The following is a 23,483-nucleotide window of genomic DNA, read 5'->3' as shown; positions in this document are numbered from 1 at the left end:
CCCCCGGCCTCACTGCGCACTCGCTGTCCCGATTCGCACACTTCCGCACTTACACTTCTTGTTAGTGCGTAAGTCAACGTGATTGTACTCTACGCACTAACCCTTAGTATGAGTGCGCAAAATGTGTTTTCACGGTCACCTTTGCTTATATTAGTAAAAACAACAAGAATAAATCACTTTTAAGTAAGTTAGGTAAAAACAATGCATTTACGTTCAGTTCAGTTCAGTTCCAGTTTATTTCGAACATGCATACAATACAATTGTATTTTTTGTATATTTTTTTGTATATATATTTGTATAGTATTTTTTTAAATTTTTATTAAATCAATGTGTGAATGTGAGTGTGAATGTTGTCTATCTGTGTTGACCCTGCGATGAGGTGGCGACTTGTCCAGGGTGTACCCTGCCTTCCGCCCGATTGTAGCTGAGATAGGCGCCAGCGCCCCCCGCGACCCCGAAAGGGAATAAGCGGTAGAAAATGGATGGATGGATGGATAAATCAACATAAAAAAACACAAGCTCCACTTACAGTTAGTGCAGTGGTTCTCAAATGGGGGTTTGCGTACCCCTGGGGGTACTTGAAGGTATGCCAAGGGGTACGTGACATTTTTTTTTTAATATTCTGAAAATAGCAACAATTCAAAAAGCCTTTATAAATATATTTATCGAATAATACTTCAACAAAATATGAATGTAAGTTCATAAACTGTGAAAAGAAATGCAACAATGCAATATTTAGTGTTGACAGCTAGATTTTTTGTGGACATGTTCCATTAATAAAGATTTTTTTGTGAAGAAATGTTCAGAATTAAGTTCATGAATCCAGATGGATCTCTATTACAATCCCCAAAGAGGGCACTTTAGGTTGATGATAACTTCTATGTGTAGAAATCTTTATTTATAAATGAGTCAACAAGTTTTTAGTTATTTTTCTATTTATTTTTTTCAAATAGTTCAAGAAAGACCACTACAAATGAGCATTATTTTGCACTGTTATACAATTTATTAAATCAGAAACTGATGACATAGTGCTGTATTTTACTTCTTCTCTTTTTTCAACCAAAAATGATTTGCTCTGATTCAATGTTTATTTATATAGCCCTAAATCACAAATGTCTCAAAGGACTGTACAAACCATTACGACTACGACATCCTCGGAAGAACCCACAAAAGGGCAAGGAAAACTCACACCCAGTGGGCAGGGAGAATTCACATCCAGTGGGACGCCAGCGACAATGCTGACTATGAGAAACCTTGGAGAGGACCTCAGATGTGGGCAATCCCCCCACCCCCATATTTTTGCTGAAAGGATTTAGTAGAGAACATGGATGATAAAGTTCGCAACTTTTGGTCGCTAATAAAAAAGCCATGCCTTTACCGGAAGTAGAAGCCGATGAGCGTGTGACGTCACCGGTGTGAGGGCTCCTCACATCCTCACATTGTTTACAATCATAGCCACCCGCAGCTAGAGCGATTCGGACCCAGAAAGCGACGATTTACCTAATAATTTGAGCGAGGATTAAAGATTCGTGGATGAGGATAGTGAGACTGAAGGAATAGAAGAAAAAAAAAGGCAAAGGCAGTGAGAGCGATTCAGATATTATTAGACACATTTACTAGGACAATTCTGCAAAATCCCTTATCTGCTTATAGTGTTACTAGTGTTGTAGTGAGATTATAAAGTCATACCTGAAAGTCGGAGGGGTGTGGTGACCGCCAGTGTCTCTGATGGAAGCCATGGAGGAGCAAAGAAAGTCGCAGCTGCCTCTTTGACAGCTGCAGGAGGACGCATGCTCCGCTCATGTCTCTGGCAAGAGCGGACTTATTACCACAATTTTCTCACCGAAACCTGCCGGTTGACATGTGGTAGAGGACCATGTTCGCTTTACCGCTCTGTTCCATATTAAAGCTTCACAAGAAACAAAGAAACACCGGCTGTGTTTGTGTTGCAATTTAGTGAACTAAAAAGGCCGTATTGGCATGTGTTGCAATGTTAATATTTCATCATTGATATATAAACTATCAGACTGCGTGGTCGGTAGTAGTGGGTTTCAGTAGGCCTTAAAGTTCAGTTCAGTTCAGTTACAGTTTATTTTGAACATGCATTCAATACAATTGTATTTTTGTATTTTTTGTATATTTTTGTATATTTTTGTATATTTTTTGTATATATATTTGTATTGTATTTTTTAAATTTATTTTTTATTTAGTTTATTATTTTTTTTGGATTGAATCAACATAAAAAACACAAGCTCCACTTACAGTTAGTGCAGTGGTTCTCAAATGGGGGTACTTGAAGGTATGCCAAGGGGTACGTGAGATTTTTAAAAAATATTCTAAAAATAGCAACAATTCAAAAATCCTTTATAAATATATTTATTGAATAATATTTCAACAAAATATGAATGTATGTTCATAAACTGTGAAAAGATACGCAACAATGCAATATTCAGTGTTGACAGCTAGATTTTTTTGTGGACATGTTCCATAAATATTGATGTTAAAGATTTCTTTTTTTGTGAAGAAATGTTTAGAATGAAGTTGATGAATCCAGATGGATCTCTATTACAATCCTCAAAGAGGGCACTTTAAGTTGATGATTACTTCTATGTGTAGAAATCTTTATCTGTAATTGAATCACTTGTTTATTTTTCAACAAGTTTTTAGTTATTTTCTATATCTTTTTTTTCCAAATAGTACAAGAAAGACCACTATAAATGAGCAATATTTTGCACTGTTACACGATTTAATACATCAGAAACTGATGACACAGTGCTGTAATTTACGGGGGGTGCTGGAGACTATCTCAGCTGCATCCGGGCGGAACCTTAACAGTTAGTTTTACTAATTTGCATAAATTACTAGTTTCTATGTAACTGTTTTTATTTTATTTTAATTTATTTTTTGTTCAATATATATATTTTTTATTTATCCATCCATCCATTTACTACTGCTTGTCCCGTTCGGGGTCGCGGGGGTGCTGGTGCCTATCCCAGATACAATCAGGCGGAAGGCGGTGTACACCTTGGACAAATTGCCACCTCATCGCAGATTTTTTATTTTATTTTATTTATTTATTTATTTTTTTTTTTTAAATAAAGGACATTATCTTCACCCGAGCAGGTTGTCAATGAAATTACATTGTTTAAAGAGTTCTTAAAACCAGGTTCAGTCCAGATTATGTCCAGGTCGGGCTCAGCAACACACACCTTCATTTATGTACAGTCAAATTAGGGAACACAACAAAAGATTGCATATAATCTATAAACAAAATTACATTTTCTGAGTTCATTTATTCCTCCCCCATTTTTATACAATAGCAATTTTCCTTTCCTTGTTCACTGTAACATAACAGTGAACAAATAAATAATAAACAAATAATATACCATAGTAAGAAAATAAATATTAAATACATAAATTATCTTTGTGTGTGTAAAGTGTTTGAGAAAAATGGTGGATTGCTTCCCATTGTAAAGTCACGGGTGAAACGTCATCGCTCCGACAGAGAACAATTGAAAGGCGTTTAAATCGCCAAATTCCCCCTTTTAGAGTTTGGAAATCGGTTAAAAAAACATATGGTCTTTTTCCTGCAACATCAAGGTATATATTGACGCTTACATAGGTCTGGTAATAATGTTCCCCTTTAAAGGCACTGCATTTGCGTGCCGGCCCAATCACATAATATGTACGGCTTTTCACACACACAAGTGGATGCAAGCATACTTGGTCAACAGCCATACAGGTCACACTGAGGGTGGCCGTTTAAACAACTTTAACACTGTTACAAATATGCGCCACACTGTGATAACACACCAAACAAGAATGACAAACACATTTCGGAAGAACATCCGCACCGTAACACGATATAAATACAACAGAAAAAATACCCAGAACCCCTTTCAGCACTCACTACAATATACACCTCCGCTACCCCCTACCCCGCCCATCTCAACCTCCTCATGCTCTCTCAGGGAGAGCATGTGCCAAATTCCAAGCTGTTGTTTTGTGGCATGTTAAAAAAATATAATGCACTTTGCGACTTCAATAATAAATATGGCAGTGCCATGTTGGCATTTTTTCCATAACTTGAGTTGATTTCTTTTGGAACATTTTTACATTGTTTAATGCATCCAGCGAAGCATCACAACAAAATTAGGCATAATTCCACGACTGTATATATCGGTATCGGTTGATATCGGAATCGGTAATTAAGAGTTGGACAATATCGGAATATCGGAGATCGGCAAAAAAGCCATTAACGAACATCTCTACATTTAATAATGAGAAAATATATAAAAGTATTATTCTCTCATGTGTGATTATGAATGTTTATTATTGTGTAAACGACAATAATCAACAACAAATGCAAAAAATGGCAATGATAACATCAGACACAGCATAATAATACATATATATTCTCTCTCTCTCTAGATATATGTGAGTATGTAGCCCAGTTAATAATGAGAAAATATAATGTTATTCTATTATGTGTGATTATGAAAGTTTATTATTGTGTAAACAACACTCAACAACAAATGCAAAAAATGGCAATGATAACATCAGACACAGCAGAATAATACATATATATTCTCTCTCTCTCTAGATATGTGTGAGTATGTAGCCCAGTTAATAATGAGAAAATATAATGTTATTCTATTATGTGTGATTATGAAAGTTTATTATTGTGTAAACAACACTCAACAACAAATGCAAAAAATGGACCCAATTAAAAGCGAGTATTAATTTTCCTGAATGAACATTGGACATATTGCACATTATGAACCGTTCTCAAAATCAAAATACATTTAAATAAATTAAAATGATAAAATACATATGTGGCGATTTTGACCAGGGTGTGGGGGCCTTCCGCTCGAATGCAGCTGGGATAGGCTCCAGCCACCCCTGCGACCCAGAGAGGGACAAGCCGAAAAAATGGATGGACGGAAAATAATAAACAAATATAAATAAAGATTATTTAATATTTTATATTCTTGGCAGAAAAAAATATTTAAAAAGTTATTTGCTAAAATTTTGTGTCAACGTCAAGATGAAATATTCTTATAAGATAATTAATTCTCGTTCTCATACATACCATTCATTCATTGCTTATAATGCACTATTATTCGGATTGAGATGCCAGTATTTCACACTGGCACGATAACAATGCTGCCAGTCGTTATGTGTTTTACAGAATGGATGGAGAGCAGGGCCTAAAAGTGAAGTGTGCAGAGTCCCAGGACTTACTGGACGTGTGCCCGGCATGCATGTGTGTTTCCTCACAACAAGCACCTCTCAAAGGCCAGACAGCTTCCTGACTTTGTATAGAAACACAATCAGACGTGCAGGACGAGGAGGGGCTGCAGAAGGGTCCCACATAAAGTCGCAAGCCCTCTGCAGTCATCTTCTCTAAAAATAGGCAAGTCGTCTGTTGAATGTGGAGGAGTGCATATCCACTTCAGTGCAGACAGATCCACTCAGTCTCTCAAGAGATGTGTGCATGTGTCTGGTTCTGTATGATTGAAAATCAAATTGCCTCTTAATCATGTGATTCACATATGGTTTGGGAATGTACCTTAACGAAAAAAAAGAAAAAAATCCCTGAAAATGTCCATTAACCCTCTGCATATTGTAAAGATGAAATTCATTTCATTCATATATTACACCAATTTGCTTTGTCATTGTGACAGTTCCTTGCTGTCGTCGTGCGGGTTCCATGGACCACTCAGGAAGGACATGGCTTTGAGCAGGTTTGACTCTTTTTATTTTTTCCAAATAAAGCTCTCTTGCTGAGTTGCTTTTCAGCTCCTCCTCTGCTGCTCGCTCTTCGGTCGCTTTCGTCGTCGCCGTCTTCTCTCTGTCGCTCTTGCGCTGCATCAGCTGCGGACTCTCCTCTTTCTGCTTCGATCTCTCCTCCTTCTCCCCTTTTATACAGTGTGAGGAGATAAGTTAATCGTCTGCCGGTGAGTGATCCAAGCACCTGAATTAGATTGCGGCATCGCTCCCGGCACGCCCCGCCTCTCCGCTCAGCCGCATTCTCCGCCTCCTTGCCGCCATCTTGGGCAGGGCTTTAGCATGCCCTGCCCCGCCGTCTGACTGTCGGCTCCACCTCTCCACAGTCATCTATAACACAAAGCTAAAATGTTAATATTTTGTTGAGATAATTTAGTATATACTCACCTTAGGGATGGGTACTGAATCCTGTACTTTTTTTTTTTAATTTGATTGAAAATCAAATTGCCTCGTAATCATGTGATTCACATATGGTTTGGGAATGTACCTTAACGAAAAAAAAAAAAAATACCTGAAAATGTCGATTAACCCTCTGCATATTGTAAAGATGAAATTAATTTCATTCATGTATTACACCAATTTGCTTTGTCATTGTGACAGTTCCTTGCTGTCGTCGTGCGGGTTCCATGGACCACTCAGGAAGGACATGGCTTTGAGCAGGTTTGACTCTTTTTATTTTTTCCAAATTAAGCTCTCTTGCCGGGTTGCTTTTCAGCTCCTCCTCTGCTGCTCGCTCTTCGGTCGCTTTTGTCTTCTCTCTGTCGCTCTTGCGCTGCATCAGCTGCGGACTCTCCTCTTTCTGCCTCGATCTCTCCTCCTTCTCCCCTTTTATACAGTGTGAGGAGATAAGTTAATCGTCTGCCGGCGCGTAATCGACGCACCTGAATTAGATTGCGGCGTCGCTCCCGGCACGCCCCGCCTCTCCGCTCAGCCGCATTCTCCGCCTCCTTGCCGCCACCTTGGGCAGGGCTTTAGCATGCCCTGCCCCGCCGTCGGACCGTCGGCTCCACCTCTCCACAGTCATCTATAACACAAAGCTAAAATGTTAATATTTTGTTTGGATAATTTAGAATATACTGACCTTAGGGATGGGTACTGAATCCTGTACTTTTTTTTGTAATTTGATTGAAAATCAAATTGCCTCGTAATCATGTGATTCACATATGGTTTGGGGATGTACCTTAAGGTAAAAAAAAAAAAAATACCTGAAAATTTCGATTAACCCTCTGCATATTGTAAAGATGAAATTAATTTCATTCATGTATTGCACCAATTTGCTTTGTCATTGTGACAGTTCCTTGCTGTCGTTGTGCGGGTTCCATGGACCACTCAGGAAGGACATGGCTTTGAGCAGGTTTGACTCTTTTTATTTTTTCCAAATTAAGCTCTCTTGCCGGGTTGCTTTTCAGCTCCTCCTCTGCTGCTCGCTCTTCGGTCGCTTTTGTCTTCTCTCTGTCGCTCTTGCGCTGCATCAGCTGCGGACTCTCCTCTTTCTGCCTCGATCTCTCCTCCTTCTCCCCTTTTATACAGTGTGAGGAGATAAGTTAATCGTCTGCCGGCGCGTGATCCACACACCTGAATTAGATTGCGGCGTCGCTCCCGGCACGCCCCGCCTCTCCGCTCAGCCGCATTCTCCGCCTCCTTGCCGCCATCTTGGGCAGGGCTCTAGCATGCCCTGCCCCGCCGTCGGACCGTCGGCTCTGCCTCTCCACAGTCATCTATAACACAAAGCTAAAATGTTAATATTTTGTTTAGCTAATTTAGTATATACTGACCTTAGAGATGGGTACTGAATCCTCTACTTTTTTTTGTCACCGACCGAATCCCGCCGGTCCTACCGGGCATCGATTTATGTAAAATCCAACAGGGCCATTTTGCAGTATCTGGGTTGCATGTGACGTCGGACTCGGCTGCCGACTTCGCACGTAGGCACTTGACGATCACTCCAGCAGCACTGAGAGTGGACCAAGCCAAACTACCTCCAGGTAATGTTGCAATTTCAGAGGTATATTACTGTTATTGCTAATTATCAACAGCGCTGTTTCTATTGGTATTTGTAGTGCTCCATTTGTAGTGTAAATATGCTCATTGTCATTTCTGTATTATTATTTATTTCGCTAACTGCTTCTTTGCTATCACTTTTACCATCATTTGTACATATCGCATGTGCTGATGTTGCTCTATTGTTGTTGTTGTTTTTGTCTCTGTCTAATCCGACTTTTGTCCCCACAATTACCCCCTCTGTCTTCCTTTTTTTTTTTGTCTTTCTATCCCCTCCTGCTCCGGCCTGGCTGCACCAAATGATAATATAAATACATTCAATAAAGTCAAATACAAATAAGGCAACAAGAGAAGTATCCTACACTTCTCTTTTGTAAAGTAAATCTGAACAGCCGATATGGGCATCGACATCAACTTTATGATTTGCCTGAGAAACTGGACAAGACCCCCCAAAAAAAATAAAAGTTGCGATTTTCAATGCCAACAAAGTACTTGACTCAAAAACATTGCAATTTAGTAAAGTAAGGCTCAACTTTTCCAAACATGCACTAGGTTGATGCGAATATACATTGGCTTTGCTATTGACATGCTACTCATTAGCATTGGTGACATCCTGTTCTGTCTCGCTGTAATGTTTGTCTGATCTTGAATGGGATTGTGCTGAAAATTTTAATTTCCCCTCGGGGATTAATAAAGTATGTCTGATTCTGCTTCTGATTACATGGCGATTGTATTACCTCAGACTGCAGAGAGTGGCCGGATCAGCCGAACGCAACATAGGAGGTGTGCTCCCTACCATCTGCAACATCTACACCAGGCGGGGTGGATCCAAGGCCAAAAGGATTGTGAGGGACTCTAGCCACTAGAGATGCGTGGATAGGCAATTATATCATCCGCAACCGCATCACCAAAGTCGTCATCCACCCGCCGTCCACCCGAACCAACATTTTATCAGAACCGCAACCGCCCGCTGAAATACATCAGAGGTCGGCCACCTTTACCACTCAGAGAGCTATTTAAATCCGTTTCACAAAGTAATGAAGACAATGGGAGCCGCTAACGTTCTCGCGAACATCGAATGGCGTTCATCCTGATGACAAGAATATGGGCGTGCTGTGAAACCATTGCCTTTGACACCTTCAACAACATGTACTGACCTATTGTTAGTCCGGCAACATGTTGTGTGCAGCTTCCGCAATCACACGTACAAGATTGAAAGGCATACTGGGTAATACAGAGTACACTGATGGTTGTGATATAAACAACTTTAACACTTACTAATATGCGCCACGCTGTGAAGCCACACCAAACAAGATTGACAAACACATTTCGGGAGAACATCCTCACAGTAACACAACATAAACGCAACACAACAAATACCCAGAATTCTTTGTATCCGTGACAAATCCTGAATATATTTTACACCCCCGCACCCCAACTCCGCCCACCTTACCGAAGCACGGGGGTGGGGGGTTTGCTGCTAGCGGGGTGTATAAAATAGTCAGGATGTGTCATGGATACAAAGGATTCTGGGTATTTGTTGTGTTGCGTTTATGTTGTGTTACTGGGAGGATGTTCTCCCGAAATGTGTTTGTCAATCTTGTTTGGTGTGGCTTCACAGCCTGGCGCATATTACTAAGAGTGTTAAAATTGTTTATATCACAACCATTAGTGTACTCTGTGTCACTCAGTATGCCTTGCAGTCGTGTGCGTGTTGCTGAGGAAGCCTCACACAACATGTTGCTGGACTGACAAGCAGATCATAAATGCTTTAGAAGGCGACAAAGCCAATGGCTTCATAGCACGCCCTAATACTTATTAACTGGGTGACTGCCGGCAGACATTTTAGAGAATATTAGCGTCTCCTATTGTCTTCTTCGCTTTGTGACACGGGTCTTAAATGGCTCTTTGAATGGTAAAGGATACCGATCCCAGAAGCATGTATATCAAATATTTCCGAATGGTTCAACCGCCACCCGCCCGAATCTAATTAAAATCAATTTTTTCGTCATGTCACCTGCCCGACCCGCGGTTTATCCGCGGACTCCGTGGATGAGACCGCAAACCGCGCATCTCTACTAGCCACCCAAGCAGCTGCCTCTTCTCACTGCTGCAGTCAGGCAAGCGCTACCGGAATCTCAAGGCCAACACGGAGAGACTTAGGAGGAGCTTCTATCCCCAAGCCATCAGACCGCTCAACTGCATCGCTGATTAACACTTATCACAATTGCACAAACCGCACGCACAAGATCACTTTACTTACCACTGTAATTACCGGACTACAATATTCTTCATTCAATTCAATGACTGTAAATAATAATGTAAAAACACTTTACTTACCACTGTAATTACCGGACTACAATACTTTTCATTCAATGATTGTATCCATCCATCCATCCATTCATTGTGTATCGCTTATTCCCTTTTGGGGTCGCGGGGGGCGCTGGCGCCTAGCTCAGCTACAATCAGGCGGAAGGCGGGGTACACCCTGGACAAGTCGCCACCTCATCGCAGGGCTAACACAGATAGACAGACAACATTCACACTCACATTCACACACTGGGGCCAATTTAGTGTTGCCAATCAACTTATCCCCAGGTGCATGTCTTTGGAAGTGGGAGGAAGCCGGTGTACTTGGAGAAAACCCACGCATTCACGGGGAGAACATGCAAACTCCACACAGAAAGATCCCGAGCTTGGGATTGAACCCAGGACTGCAGGACCTTCGTATTGTGAGGCAGACGCACTAACCCCCAATGATTGTAAATAATGTAAAAATAATGTAAAAACAAGAGTATAAAGAAGTCATACTGTTCCATTACCTTTGTTCATACTACTGTCACTACTCAACTGCTAAAGAACTGTAGACACCTTCATATTTGTTGAAGTGAATTAGTGAAGTGAATTATATTTATATAGCGCTTTTCTCAAGTGACTCAAAGCACTTTACATAGTGACACCCAATATCTAAGTTACATTTAAACCAGTGTGGGTGGCACTGGGAGCAGGTGGGTAAAGTGTCTTGCCCAAGGACACAACGGCAGTGACTAGGATGGCACAAGCGGGAATCGAACCTGCAACCCTCAAGTTGCTGGCACGGCCACTCTACCAACCGAGCTATGCCGCTTGTTCTTTCCTATACTGTATATACTGTTACACTATTTAATCTTGCACTGGTACTGTATTTGACTACTGTACTTCTACTTGTACTGATACTTCTACCATAACTTCTGTGACTTATTGTGCAACTTAATTGTCTTGTAATTAATGTACATCAGAGCTATTCAACTTTTTGTATTTTTTTGTATTTAGTGTATTACATTCTGCAACTAGTGTTTGGATCCCACTGTACGCAATATCTGAAGAGCATGGAAAAAAGCATTTCACTGTGGTATAGTCTGCATGTGACAAATAAACTTCAACCTCCAAATTTGTTAATTAAAACTACAACTAAGATGCATGTTACAATCAAAAAGCTGGTGCATAATAAGTACAACACTTATAGTATTAACACTTTTTAGAGCGCAACAAAAACAAAATGCATACCATAAACTATATACTACTGCCATTAAACTTAACTGCAAATTAATATTAAATAAATGAAACTCAGAAATGTTACAAGTAAACAAGATATACCAACTGGACAGCAACTACCGTAACTAACTAATGTTTTAATGTTTCAATTAAAAAAATATATTTTTTTTACTCACACATAAGTACCAAAAATGGTACAGTTGAGTATTGTAATTGATTACTAGGTACTGGTTCAAATGGTAACGGTACAGCTGGATAAGTAGACGTACTATGATACTATGATGATTAACCTGTGTGATGACTGTATTATGCTGATAGTATATATTCGTACCATGAATTGATTAACGTGGACCCCGACTTAAACAAGTTGAAAAACGTATTTGGGTGTTACCATTTGTCAATTGTACGGAATAATGTACTGAACTGTGCAATCTACTAAAAAAAGTATCAATCAATCAATCAATCAATCAGGGAGACAGTGACGCCGTTAGCTGTCAGCGTGTTTATTGACAGACGAGAATGTACGTGAGGTGTGTGCGTAATCCAAATGAATGAAGTGTGACTATGTGTGGACGGTATATGTGAGTTGTTACCAGAGGGTGTAGAGGGTGCGTGTTGCAATCGAGGCGGAAGTCCAAAGACAGGCGAAATGTCAAGAGCTGGAGCGAGATTTTGTGGTCAAAGGGCAGGCTTGAGGTCAAGAACCAGAGAAGCAGCAGAAAGTCCAAAGGGGGTCCGGGAAGACGAGACACACATCTCGACAACGGGGAAGGAAGACGGGAAGCTGCATGACGACACAACACAGGACAAAATGACGCGGAGAGCGATAAGGCACATGCAAAGACGCTGGAGACGTAATGGGCTTACTGTACTGGTATGAGTAGCTACGTTCGTACGTGGCACTGGACCTTAGGATGCGCTGGCTTATGAAGGCAGGTCTCTCATCAATGGCAGGTGTGTTGATTCTTGATTGTCTGCAGCTGCGCGTAGGCTATACTTGCCAACCCTCCCGATTTTCCCGGCAGACTCCCGAATTTCAGTGCCCCTCCCGAAAATCTCCCCGGGCAACCATTATCCCGATTTTCTCCCAATTTTCCACCCGGACAACAATATTGGGGGCGTGCCTTAAAGGCACTGCCTTTAGCGTCCTCTCTCACCTGAAAAGGAGAATATTATATATGTCTCCGTTATCCATAGCTTTATCTATAACCCATAAAGTAGGCAGGCACGGAGCTATTTCTCAGCCTGTGTTTATTCCAGCCGGCACGTTAATACACTGACACACAACATCCGGATTCCCATCATGCGTTTCTTCAAAACTACGGCAAGTCGTAATGTCCAAAAACATAACAGAGACGAAGCAGAAGAAGGAAGAAGAGACATGGCGACGACGAGTAAGAAGAAGTACGCTTTCAAGTTCTAAAGTGATTGGAAAAAATAATTTCAGTTCAGCCAGGACAGCTCGAAGGGGAAGGGGTATGCTGCCTGCAAATTTTGTAGATCAGACTTCTCCATTGAACATGGTGGCCGAATGGATATACTCATTCATATAGAAAAAATACTTCAAAATATATACACCCCCCCATTTCCAGAATCTGGAGGTCTCAAGGTTGGCAAGCGACTGTAGAGCACACAGCAGACAGAGAGGTGGCAGGAGTGTGATCCGTACCACAAATCTCCCGTCCAAAGGCAAAACCTAGTAACTCACTTCTAGCTGATTTTGAGAAAACAAAGGAAAACCAATCTATCTTGATGCTGTCTTACAAAGATCTACAAAGTCATCAAACGTATAGATGTTTTCTTGAGCTTTCATTTTCTTGCCGATTGAGCCACGGATTGAATCTGCTCTCATGAACGTGTGCCCTTTCTCCAGATATTTTTTATCACAATCTCGGGTGGGCCCCATTCTGCGTTTGCACATTGGGCAAGAGCCGTGTACAGCGTCCAGTTTTTTATTTTAAACCTCCACAGTTATCTGCCCAAAACAGTATGCAAGGGGAAGAATCAAGAACAATATATTTAATGAAGGTGCTTGCAACGTCCTGGGCCAATCTTCCAAATATCCCCTCGTGCCATAATATCACATAATCAGGTTGACCGTCGGCCCCCATTCGTGCAAATGTCTCAATAAGGCGACTGAAAAAGAAGCTCCGATTGGTCCCTCGAGATACTAGGTTTTTCTGTTGTAGCTACGCGGTTATGTGGTAGTTGCTAGGTCCTGCCATGCGCGTAACAGCTTACTTACGGAACAAATTACAATATCGCATACACTAATGTAAAGCATATGACCTAGGAACTCCAAAATTATTATCAGCTCAGTTTTGACCAAAATTGAGTTACTGGGTTTTGCCTTTGGACGGGAGAAATGTGAACAATACCCATCCCTAATCGACCTAAAGTGGCTTGGCTTATAGCATTTTAGTGTCATGCTGTCTCATGACAATTATATTAGTTTGTAGTATTTTATTTCATTTTCTGTGCAGCACTCCTATTTGTGTTTCCATTTCGTGTTTGACTCCATTTGCCACCAACTCCCCTCTGTTCTGAGCGCTGGCTCCCTCCCCTGTCTCTGATTGGCAGTCAGCACCCACCTGTTATTGGTTGCCATTCAGAAAGCCTCCTACTGACGGGGGTGGATCATTTTTGCTTTGTTCCGAAACGTGCAAGGCTTTCCCTATGCTTCCCGTGCCTTCTCTCCAACACCATCCCTGTTTTGTTTCTCCTAATCGAATGATTTGTACTTGCACTTTGCCGTCTGTCTCTGCATCCTGGGGTCTAGACCAACAGTGATCAACACAGAGCATGTGGTTAACAACAGCTGTCTTTGACTGGAGGTACAGCAGGGGGGTCATGACTGATTATACTTTTTTATTGGGTTATCCTTCCTGACTGGTCTGGGACAATACAGTATCGTAGGAAGGTGGAAACCCCTGAAAGATAAACACAGGACTGAAAGTAAATGTAATAACCAAGGACTCTCTTCTTTCATATATTTGATTAAAAATTAATTATGAGTATATATTATTTATTTCAATGCAATCAGGCAGAAAGTAGTGTGAAGCACTTTTTTATTGTAAGTTTGTCTGCTTTTAATCATTGTTTCATTTATTTCTTGTTTATAATATTTTTAGTTTTTTATCTACTTTGGCAAAATAAAGACAAGCCTTTTCTATTATTTTAGGACATCAGTGATATTCGCCTTAGAACTCTGGCATACAGCCAATGTCATTTTTGTCCAGTGTCTTTTTCTATGGTTAAGCATGAACTGAACTTACCTGAGGTTGCCAATCAAGGACAGGTGTGGGAGCCAGTGCACAACGGCAAGACAGAGGAAGTGATTTGAGTGATTGATTGATTGAAACTTTTATTATTAGATTGCACAGTACAGTACATATTCCGTACAATTGACCACTAAATGGTAACACCCGAATAAGTTTTTCAAATTGTTTAAGTCGGGGTCCACGTTAATCAATTCATGGTACCAGGTGATTGTACGGCCTTCAGTATAAGGTTGTATTTTTTTTTTAAATGCATAATTTCAATATTTTTGAGTCAATAAACTAAGTGTTTGAATTTTTTAAAAATCATTATTAATGTATTTTTTTCCTATGTTGTATACTTTTATATGAGATTTTCAGTTCATTTTATCATCAATTATTACACCCAAAAATTGGATTTCATTTACCGTATTTTTCAGATTATAAACTTTCATTTTCTCAAAACTCGACTGTACGACTTTTAACCCGGTGCGCTTAATGTACGGAATCATTTTGGTTGTGCTTACCGACCTCGAAGCCATTTTATTTGGTAATGGTGAAATGATAAGTGTGACCAGTAGATGGGAGTCACATATGCGAGATATGTTTAGACTGCAATATGACTCAACACCCATCCATTCATCCATTTTCTACCGCTTATTCCCTTTGGGATTGCGGGGGACGCTGGTGCCTATCTCAGCTACAATCGGGCGGAAGGCGGCGTACACCCTGGACAAGTTCCCTACTCATCACAGTATGTGTAGAAATCTTTATTTATAATTGAATCACTTGTTTATTTTTCAACAAGGTTTTAGTTATTTTTATATCTTTTTTTCCAAATAGTTCAGGAAAAAACACTACAAATGAGCAATATTTTGCACTGTTATACAATTTAATAAATCAAAAACTGAGGACATAGTGCTGTATTTTCTTGTTTATCTTTTTTTTTCAACCAAAAATGCTTTGCTCTGAATAGGGGGTACTTGAATTAAAAAAAATGTTCACAGGGTGTACATCTCTGAAAAAAGGTTGAGAACCACTGCTCTAAAAAGCCGTAGATGTTATTGTCACATATGCATGCACAGTAGATGACAGTATTTTCCTGTTTAAGAGTGTCACAACATTGCTGTTTACGGCAGACGAACTGCTTTACGGTACCGGGCTGGGAGGACGTTAATAAAACTGCCTAACAATAAACCCACATAAGAAACCAAGAACTCGCCCTCAATCATTCTACAGTTAACGTCATTGGACAGACACTCTGTTTATATTGTGGGAAAGCGAACGTGAAAACAGGCTGTCGACACGTCACTCAGGTCCGCATGGAGCTGGAGGGGGCGTGGCCTCCAGCTACGCCTGAATTTCGGGAGATTTTCGGGAAAAAATTTGTCCCGGGATGTTTTCGGGAGAGGTGCTGAATTTCGGGAGTCTCCCGGAAAATCCGGCAGGGTTGGAAAGTATGACGTAAGAATTTAGGAAGGGGAAAGTACGTTTTTTGCAAAACTTGTTCCTTTACAAAAAACTGTTAAAACACCCAGAAAACCTTTCACAGAGTGGATTAGTAAGGATCAAATAACTTACTTCTTTTCAGAACTTTAGCTTCACATTCCAAACTACTCCAGTCTGAATCCAATTTGAGTTGATATTTGAGAAATAGGAAGAAAATGTAAGGTATGTCTGCGTGCACATGAGAAAACCCAGAGACGACTTGCAGCCGGCCGCTGCTTTATCGGTGAACGAGGGGGAGCGACATATATTACGCTCTGTTTGTCATTTTTGCAACACTTGCGGTGCATGAAAAATTAACTCCGCTGCAGCACAATCATGAATTTATTCAGCGAGACCAACTCGCACGTGGAAGTTTTAATGCGAAGCGAGGCCACAAAGTATAAGACTCACTAACAAAGAGATGGAACTGATGATTTCTACTTTAATATGATCTTGGAGTAGTCCAACACGACACTTGTCTCAGACAACACGTGCACACTTTTCATTGTTTGGCCCTTTCATGACATCACATTCACTCTTTGGGAGCTGAAACCTCTTCCATCGACATGTGTGGTTGCACCCAGCTGGCGTATCGTATATTTTATTTATGTGTCTCCGCACGATTTCAGGGTTTGTTTGACGTCATTGGAAGCATAAGTCAGTCTTCTGTAGTTTGAGATTTGCACGTTCGACACTCCCACATTCTAGGCTATTTTGGGGGTCCTTGGCAGAATTGTGTTTGGAGGCCATCCAACCACATTACAACATTTTTTTCCATGCTCATGTGATTTAAACAATCTTTAAACTTGTTCATTCAAACTTGAATTTAAAAAGGAAGTGCACTATTTGGGGATTTTGCCCACCCTCCACAATGCTTATCTGAGACAAGAAGACACATGTATTTTGAGAAAAACTGCTAGCAAGAGTCAGCTAACAATAGGGAGTCATCTATTCCAAGGGTTCTAAACCTTTTTGACCTCGGGCACAACTTTTTGACTACAGAAAGACCTGGGGCCCACACAGATATTAACCCTGAATTAGTAATCCTACTCTTGATTTTAATCATATTCAATCATTATATCTAATCTACTTACAGTTTAACAGGATACACATTTTAAAATGACATGAAATCATATGTAAATCACAAAGATGATTATTTATTTAGTATATATACCTTAGGCTTGGTTGGCGAGAAGGTCAAGGGTTCGACTCATTCTGTGGGGAGTTTGCTTGTTCTCTTTCTGACTATGTGGCTTCTCTCCGGGTACTCCGGCTTACTTCCACCTCCAAAGTGTCATGTCTGTGTGATTATGTTTTGGTTTTTGGACACTCAGTTCCTGTTTTTGCACTTCCTGGTTTGTTTTATCAGCATGATTACCCATTAGTTTTCACCTGTCCTCATGTCTCACACCTGTTTTCACTAATCACCACAGTATTATTTAAGCCTGTCTGTTTCTGTTGTTCATTCTGGCAACATCACCTTCCATCACCTGCTACGCACCTTGTAATCCATGCCAATGATCCATGTCCCGTTCTCGTTCCGTTGCAAATGAGTTTTCTTGTTATTTATGCCACAGTGCAAGTTTTTGTTTTATGTTCATAGTTTTGCCTTAGTGCAAGTTTTGTTTTCACAGCCAAGTTTTTGTACCGCCATTGTGCACGCCTTTTGTTTGCCTTTTTTTTTTGCAGTTATAGTGTTAAAATAAAAAATGTCTTTATCTTCATGCCATCTCCGGTCCGAGTTCACTTGCATCTCGGGAAAACAACCACCTCAAAGTCCAAGTATTGACACAAAAACATGCACCTGGGTATATCTTGATTGGCGACACTAAATTGGCCCTATTGTGTAAACGTCAGTGTGAATGGTTGTCTATCTGTGTTGGCCCTGTGATGAGTTGGCGACTTCTCCAAAGTATACACGGCCTTCCGCCCAATGAAAAATAGATGGATGGATTGATGGATGTATGGATGGAACATTAGATGATGTAATATGTATACAATAAGTATCAATCAATTATACTGCATATGAAGGACAAGCGGTAGAAAATGGATGGATGAATGAAGGACTCGATGACCTGAATTAATCATTTAGTGCTGAAATAAACTCAATTAATAATATACAAGCCCCAAAACCAGTGAAGTTGGCACGTTGTGTAAATCGTAAATAAAAACAAAATACAATGATTTGCAAATCCTTTACAACCTATATTCAATTGAATAGACTGCAAAGACAAGCTACTTAATGTTCCAACTGGAAAACTCTGTTATTTTTTGCAAATTTTAGCACATTTGGAATTTGATGCCTGCAACATGTTTCAAAAAATCTGGCACAAGTGGCAAAAAAGACTGAGAAAGTTGAGGAATGCTCATTAAACACGTATTTGGAACATCCCACAGGTGAACAGGCTAATAGGGAACAGGTGGGTGCCATGAAAGGGGTATAAAAGCAGATTCCATGAAATGCTTAGTCGTTCACAAACAAGGATGGGGCGAGGGTCACCACTTTGTGAACAAATGTGTGAGCAAATTTTCCAACAGTTCAAGAACAACATTTCTCAACGAACTATTGCAAGATATTTAGGGATTTCACCATCTACGGTCTGCAATATCATCAAAAGGTTCTGGAGAAATCACTGTACGTAAGCGATGATATTACGGAAGTTCGATACCTCAGGCAGTATTGCATCAACAACCGACATCAGTGTGTAAAGGATATCACCACGGTCCGTAATATCATCAAAAGGTTGAGTGAATCTGGAGAAATCACTGCACGTAAGCGATGATTAATTCACCAAAAATTATTCCCAGGCGCGACCACCGCTGCTGCCCACTTCTACCCTCACCTGCCAGGAGGTGATCAAGGGTGATGGGTCAAATGCAGAGGATCATTTCTCCACATATTGTGTGTGTGTGTGTGTGTGTGTGTGTGTGTGTGTGTGTGTGTGTGCGTGCGTGTGTGTGTGTGTGTGTGACAATCATGGTACTTTAACTTTAACCATATCATAAACATGAAACCAGACATTGCCCCGCCTTCTTTGCAGCCAAACACCTGACAGTAGCCAAGAGTGTACAGTCGAGAAGCTCTGAACGAGGTTCATGTTTTATTTGTGAGAAGCGGTCCCATTGTCCCATAAGTCACCTCACACGCCACTCTTCCCTTTCACGCCACACTGAGCTTGTCCCACCGAGTTAGCGTCACCCGCAGCTAAAGCACTTAGCTTGTGTTCCCCGCGCCCTCTGTGATACGAGCAAACATCCATTTGGAGGTCCTGGGAAACTTTGAAGCTTTTCACCCAAACACGGAGCGAGGGAGGCCCGGGATGCATTACTGACGTTTGGCCAATGGTTGGGCCGACGAGTCGCCCTGCGCATGAATACATTAAAGCTGGTCTGAAACTAGAGCGTGATGCTCTGAGCATCAACTATCGGATCTGCTCACAATCACAGATGTCCTCGCGACGGATTCACAGAAAGGCTTCTAATCAATAAGACTGTGATGGTTGTCTTTTAGCAGAGGGGTGCAGGGATAACACTTGTCAGACGCTGTCACACCTCACAAGGGGGACTTCTGTTTCAATCCAGTGGGCTGCACACTGCAAATATTCCAAGTTTCCACCAAGCGGTACAGTTCAGTTCGGTTTGGAACGGTGAACTGTGATATCGGGCTTTCACCACAGGGTGTATGCAGTACGGCAGGCCTGAGCAATTATTTTGACTAAAGAGAAAAAAATGTCTCTGGGGGGCTGGTATATCTGTTTTTAGGAACACTAATACAAAACCTCACAATAATGTCTGATTGAATGCTCAAAATTTTATGACAGACCGCCTGAAAAAAAGGAATGGATGTTTTATTTACTGAAGAGACACCCAGAATGTACATGAAAATAAAGAATGTGGGATTTACAATATTAACTATTAACGATGAAACACTGAATATTGACAACATATGAACGTCACACCCCCTCTCGATTGACATATTTTACATCCATCCATCCATCTTCTTCCGCTTATCCGAGGTCGGGTCGCGGGAGCAACAGCCTAAGCAGGGAAACCCAGACTTCCCTCTCACTAGCCACTTTGTCTAGCTCTTCCCGGGGGATCCCGAGGCGTTCCCAGGCCAGCCGGGAGACATAGTCTTCCCAACGTGTCCTGGGTCTTCCCCGTGGCCTCCTACCGGTTGGACGTGCCCTAAACACCTCCCTAGGGAGGCGTTCGGGTGGCATCCTGACCAGATGCCCGAACCACCTCATCTGGCTCCTCTCGATGTGAAGGAGCAGCGGCTTTACTTTGAGTTCCTCCCGGATGGCAGAGCTTCTCACCCTATCTCTAAGGGAGAGCCCCGCCACACGGCGGAGGAAACTCATTTCGGCCGCTTGTACCCGTGATCTTATCCTTTCGGTCATGACCCAAAGCTCATGACCATAGGTGAGGATGGGAACGTAGATCGACCGGTAAATTGAGAGCTTTGCCTTCCGGCTCAGCTCCTTCTTCACCACAATGGATCGGTACAACGTCCGCATTACTGAAGACGCCGCACCGATCCGCCTGTCGATCTCACGATCCACTCTTCCCTCACACGTGAACAAGACTCCTAGGTACTTGAACTCCTCCACTTGGGGCAGGGTCTCCTCCCCAACCCGGAGATGGCATTCCACCCTTTTCCGGGCGAGAACCATGGACTCGGACTTGGAGGTGCTGATTCTCATTCCGGTCGCTTCACACTCGGCTGCGAACCGATCCAGCGAGAGTTGAAGATCCCGGTCAGATGAAGCCATCAGGACCACATCATCTGCAAAAAGCAGAGACCTAATCCTGCGGTTACCAAACCCCTCAACGCCTTGACTGCGCCTAGAAATTCTGTCCATAAAAGTTATGAACAGAATAGGTGACAAAGGACAGCCTTGGCGGAGTCCAACCCTCACTGGAAATGTGTTCGACTTACTGCCGGCAATGCGGACCAAGCTCTGGCACTGATCGTACAGGGAGCGGATCGCCACAATAAGACAGTCCGATACCCCATACTCTCTGAGCACTCCCCACAGGACTTCCCGAGGGACACGGTCGAATGCCTTCTCCAAGTCTCACATATTTTACAATTAAACAAAAATCCAACAAACACAGCGAAATATGAACACGAAGGGTAAAAAAAAAAAAAACCCACCTACAGTCTGATATAGCTGATATACCACTGAGCTATTATTTTGAAATTTAGAGAAAAAAATGTGTCTAGAGGCCAGTACATCTGATTTTTAAGAACACTAATATAAAACCTCACAATAATGTCTGATTGAATGCTAAAAACGTTATGACAGACCGCCTGAAAAAACAATGGATGTTTTAATTTTTTTACTGAAGAGACACCCAGAATGTACATGAAAATAAACAATGTGGGATTTACAATATAAACTATGAACGATAAAACACTGAATATTGACAACATATGAACGTCACACCCCCTCTCGATCGACATATTTTACAATCAAGCAAAAATCCAACAAACACAGCGAAATATGAACACGAAGGGTAAAACAAAAACAAAAAACACCTACAATCTGATATAGCTGATATATCACTGAGCTATTATTTTGAAATTTAGAAAAAAAAAATGTGTCTAGAGGCCGGTATATCTGATTTTTAAGAATACTAATATAAAACCTCCCTATAATGTCTGATTGAATGCTAAAAACGTTATGACAGACCGCCTGAAAAAACAATGGATGTTTTAATTTTTTTACTGAAGAGACACCCAGAATGTACATGAAAATAAACAATGTGGGATTTACAATATTAACTATGAACGATAAAACTCTGAATATTGACAACATATGAACGTCACACCCCGTCTCGATCGACATATTTTACAATCAAGCAAAAATCCAACAAACACAGCGAAATATGAACACGAAGGGTAAAAAAAACAAAAACAAAAAACACCTACAATCTGATATAGCTGATATACCACTGAGCTATTATTTTGAAATTTAGAGAAAAAAATGTGTCTAGAGGCCGGTATATCTGATTTTTAGGAACACTAATATAAAACCTCACTATAATGTCTGATTGAATGCTAAAAACGTTATGACAGACCGCCTGAAAAAACAATGGATGTTTTAATTTTTTTACTGAAGAGACAACCAGAATGTACATGAAAATAAAGATTGTGGGATTTACAATATTAAATATGAACGATAAATCACCCCCCCCCTCGATCGACATATTTTCCAATCAAGCAAAAATGCAAACGTTTATTGAGTGTTGTTAAAAGAAAAGGTGATGTAACACTTTGGCATGTGCTGCAGCCATGAAATTCTAAGTTAATTATTATTTGCAAAACAAAAATAAAGTTTATGAGTTTGAACATCAAATATCTTGTTTTTGTAGTGCATTCAACTGAATATGGGTTGAAAAGGATTTGCAAATCATTGAATTCCGTTTATATTTACATCTAACACAATTTCCCAACTTAGATGGAAACGGGGTTATCATGCAAAAGCCCAGATTCCAACCATTGAAATACTTTGTACAGTTCAAGACTTAAGGTCATTTGAAAATGCCACTGCACATGATAATGGCAGCTACAGTTTTGATCTTAATGATCTAAAAAAATTGCTCTCCTCAATTCTCAAACGTTCACTTAGTGTTGTTAAAAGGAAAGGCCATGTAACACAGTGGTAAAAATGCCCCTCTGCCAACTTTTTTGCAATGTGTTGCTGCCAATGAATGAAAAAAAATATATAGATTTTTCCCAGTTCGAACATTAAACATCTTGTCTTTGCAGTTTATTCATTGAATATAAGTTGAAAAGGATTTGCAAATAATTGTATTCTGTTTTTATTTTCGAAATACACAATGTGTCTACTTCATTGGTTTTATGCTTTGTGTGTATATATATATATATATATATATATATATATTAGGGCTGGGCAACGATTAAAAATTTTAATCGAAGTTAATCGCAGTATTTCTCTGATTAATCGCGATTAACTGCATTGTATACGCAAAGCCCAATAATGAATTCAAAAGTAGTGTGTAGTGCACCTTTATTGGACTATTCTCCCACATGAACAAAAGCGCCAAAACATTTGTTGTGCAAACACAATTGAAATCAGTCCTTGTTAAACAGTAGCAGTTAAATAGCATATTTTATGAAAATCAACTCAAAAAATGTAAATACAAACATTTAAGCTTATTGCCACTGCCAGGGTATTTAAGTTATCCTGTTTGTTATGGAAAATAAATATAATCTACATACAAATCTCTGAGCCACAATCATAACATCTGAACAGGCAATTTCTGAGGTAACAGCAGAAACATTTTTTTTATCAGGGATCTTATGTTTAAAAAAACTATATTATAGGTAGTGGGCTGTTTTAGGGAATTTTTGATCAAATTATCCGTAGTAGCAATATTAAT

General features: G+C 40.5%; 1 long non-coding RNA gene across 2 annotated transcripts in view; it reads right to left on the bottom strand.

Moving 5' to 3' along the window:
• Window positions 1–6,361: 6,361 nt before the first annotated feature.
• The window catches only part of LOC133543112 (uncharacterized), an 85,465-nt gene continuing 68,343 nt past the window's right edge, over window positions 6,362–23,483 (bottom strand). Inside the window, exon 4 of one of the 2 annotated variants that reach the window (XR_009804302.1) lies at window positions 6,362–6,814. This is a non-coding gene — a long non-coding RNA (uncharacterized LOC133543112). Of the gene's footprint in view, window positions 6,815–7,224; window positions 7,509–23,483 lie in introns of those variants that run through there. The other variant, XR_009804303.1, reaches the window with a different exon arrangement.

This window comes from Nerophis ophidion, linkage group LG25, assembly GCF_033978795.1.
Source record: "Nerophis ophidion isolate RoL-2023_Sa linkage group LG25, RoL_Noph_v1.0, whole genome shotgun sequence".
Lineage (NCBI taxonomy): Eukaryota > Metazoa > Chordata > Actinopteri > Syngnathiformes > Syngnathidae > Nerophis > Nerophis ophidion.
Note: the sequence above shows the minus strand (reverse complement) of the source record. Positions and strands in the feature narration are given on the sequence as shown.